The sequence below is a fragment of the Crocuta crocuta genome, unplaced genomic scaffold, assembly GCF_008692635.1.
Source record: "Crocuta crocuta isolate KB4526 unplaced genomic scaffold, BGI_CrCroc_1.0 scaffold378, whole genome shotgun sequence".
In the NCBI taxonomy this organism is placed as follows: domain Eukaryota; kingdom Metazoa; phylum Chordata; class Mammalia; order Carnivora; family Hyaenidae; genus Crocuta; species Crocuta crocuta.
In genome coordinates, this window is record NW_027528871.1 from 155,699 (window position 1) to 159,452 (window position 3,754).

Genomic DNA, 3,754 nt, shown 5'->3' on the forward strand with positions numbered 1-3,754 from the left:
TGTTTCGGAGTCTGTGTCTCCCTCTCTCTCTGACACTCCCCTGCTCACGCTGTCTCTCTCTCTGTCTCCTAGAAATAAATAAAACATTAAAAAAAATTAAAAAAAAATTTGTGCCAGTATAAAATCAGATTAATTATGGAAATGAGATTACCTATAATAGAATATTGTGTTCTTTTTTAAGTTTTTAAAAAATTATTTCTTTTGGGGTGCCTGGGTGGCTCAGTCGGTTAAGCATCTGACTTCAGCTCAGGTCATGATCTCATGGTTTGTGGGTTCGAGCCCCGTGTTGGGATCTGTGCTGACAGCTCTGAGTCTGGAGCCTGTTTTGGATTCTGTGTCTCCCTCTCTCTCCTCCTCTTCCGCTCATGCTCTGTCTCCCTCTCTCTCTAAAAAAGAATAAACATTTAAAAATAATTTTAAAAATATTTCTTTTGAAAGAGAGAGCAGGGGAAGGGCAGAGAGAGAGGGAGACAGAGTGAATTCCAAGCAAGCTCTGTACCATCAGCAAAGAGCCCTTAAGAAGGACTGGAACTTATGAACCATGAGATCATGACCTGAGACAAAACCGAGAGTCTGATGCTCCACACACTGAGCCACCCAGGTGCTCCTGGAATATTTTATTCTTTATTTAAAAGATTTTAACTTTTATTCATTTTTGANCCAGAGAGAGAGGAAGACAGAGTAAATTCCAAGCAAGCTCTGTACCATCAGCAAAGAGCCCTTAAGAAGGACTGGAACTTATGAACCATGAGATCATGACCTGAGACAAAACCGAGAGTCTGATGCTCCACACACTGAGCCACCCAGGTGCTCCTGGAATATTTTATTCTTTATTTAAAAGATTTTAACTTTTATTCATTTTTGAGAGATGGAAAGAGACAGAGCATGAGTGGGGTATGGGCAGAGAGAGAGGAAGACACAGAATCTGAAACAGGCTCCAGGCTCTGGGCTGCAGGCACAGAGCCTGGCGCTGGGCTCAAACCCATCAACCGTGAGGTCATGACCTAAGCTGAAGTTGGACGCTTAACTGACTCAGCCACCTGAGCNACATGCTCCACATACTGAGCCACCCAGGTGCTCCTGGAATATTTTATTCTTTATTTAAAAGATTTTAACTTTTATTCATTTTTGAGAGATGGAAAGAGACAGAGCATGAGTGGGGTATGGGCAGAGAGAGAGGAAGACACAGAATCTGAAACAGGCTCCAGGCTCTGGGCTGCAGGCACAGAGCCTGGCGCTGGGCTCAAACCCATCAACCGTGAGGTCATGACCTAAGCTGAAGTTGGACGCTTAACTGACTCAGCCACCTGAGCGCCCCTGGAATATTTTATTCTTATAAAAAAAGATTGTATTTTAATGTTAGATTCTGTTCAGTTAATATATGATGCTTCTTTTTTCATAATCAGAAAATATTTTCACATGGTAGTTAGATGTATTCCATCTGTATTCCAAGACTAGATATTTCTGAAAGATTTCTTGAATGCAGCACGGCAGCTCTTATTTTAAACTTTAGATGATTGTCAGTTATCCTTGATAGAATAAACATCCTGAGGAACTCCATGGAGAGAGAAAATAAATCAAATTCAAAATTCACTTGAATTCAAGAAGTAGGTTAAACATATCTGTCTGTCTACAATTTATATTATAGAGTTAAGATATAATCCTGTTGCAAAAGCTCCATAATGTAATAGACAAAATGGATTTTTAAAAATTGATTACCCACAAATGCACACTTTCTGCAGTCATTATAAAGCAAGTAGTCATGTAACTAAGGCAAAAGAAAAATGCCAGAATCCTGAAGGACTGTCCTATGCCTATTTCTTATCACAATTCTCTCTTCTCTAAAGTTAATCACTATCCTAATTTTTATGGTGAACACTTCCTTGCTTTTGTTTCTTATTTTTGTGCCATATATTGTGTGTATCATTGACTCAGAACTAGGTATCAGATGACTTTAAAGTAAAGGCTTTTAAGTAAATGTAACTAAAATTAACATGATGAAAATAAGGAACACACTGAAGAAAACAATAAAGTTCTGAAATTGTTGCAGGAAGATTTGAAGTTCAGAGATCTACTTGGGACAGTAGAGAAAAAAGTCATTATCAGAAGATAAGCGAGCAGAAGACTGCAGGTTTTCTCCTTAATCTCAGTTCTTAGGGGCTGAGCGGGAGCATTTGTTTTGCTTGTTTCCTTCTTTTTGAATGTAAACTTTGTGCTAAATTTTAAACAAAGTGCTAAGAATAGTCTAATATTTTAGGCTATATTCAACCCAAAGTAACCTAAATATTCATGAGTCTAGAAATGGGAATGAATAATTATCTGAGAAAATGAGATAAAAGGAGAAAAGAATTAAAAACTTACACATTTCACATACACTCAAATATTATTTGCATTAAACTTGTAAATAGTAAAAAGAAAATGTACTTGATCATTCACATCTTTATTGACTTTGACCGCTGTTGTAGAATGTGGAATATGATGGATTTCATTGTGTGGTCAAGTAGCCTGGCTAGTAAGCAATTCGTCTTTGACTTGACTTCTCAGGTTGGAGAATGTTTAACCACGGTTGTCTGTTTCTTCTTCCCACACCATTGCATAGATTGAGTGATTGAAAATTTGCTCTCTAAAATCTCTGTCTAGACTCTGACATGTTTAACTTCCCCATTTCTTGTTTTCGTATTGAAGGGGGAGTTCTTGCTCTCTTGTTTAATTTCAAGGTGGTATGATAAACTCAGATTTATGACTTTAATCTGCTTGCACGGAAATTGTGATATCACATTTCAACCATCCTGAAAAATTGAATTAATAAAAACATTTGTTTGTATGCCCCTTTGGCCTCATGATCTGATAGACCTTTAAAGGTGTTACTTCAGGGGATATGTGAGCTTTAGATAATCTTGCTGGAGAGAATTATACAATGATTAAAATTCAATATATGCTTGCAATGCTGCTGATTCTCCTCTTTCCCCTTCTTGAAAGGCAAAAAAGGAAAGCTGTGAAGTCAAACAAAAGGAAATAAACACCATAGAACATAGTGTTTTCTGTTATGTTTAAGAATCTTTGGTCCAGCAAATAAACATGCCAAGTGCTCTTTAAAACTAACAGCCTGGCTTTGTCCAACCTGGGGCTGCTCCCCATGTCAACTTGACTCTCTTTTTAAGGAACATTATGGTAGCAGCTGGATCTATTTAGACTGACCTAGTATGTACACTTTGGTTATATACTTTCCATTTATCCTGGTAAATGAAGATTAAGCATTTGTTCCACCCCAAACAAAATGCCCTCTCTTACTACTACAGGTTAAATAGAGTTAGATATCCTGTCTTATGACCCTTAGTTAGTATCTGCAAGAGTTAAGTTGGAGTTTAGAGATTAACACGGGATAAAAGTTCATTACAGACCTGTGCTTCACACATTTGAATATATAAAAATTATAAATCGAGCTACCAACTATTATAACCAATCATATTCTGCCCTGCTATCTTGATAAATATGTCAAGTCTTCATAAGGAATGTAATGCTAAGTGCAAATTTTGGAGGTATCAAACTTTTGAGGTATCAAACTTTTGAGGTATCAAAGTTCCAGCCTATGGCTTGTAGGGTACCCATTTTCTCTCCCAATACTAGAGGGCTCTTTGTGCAAACATGTGGGTGGGTATCCAGCCTGAAAATCCAGCTCTGTCTAAGCCCTTCATAAGTAATTGTCTCTTAGCCTCTACCCAGGCCTTACGGTTCACATGACTGGTGTACTTTG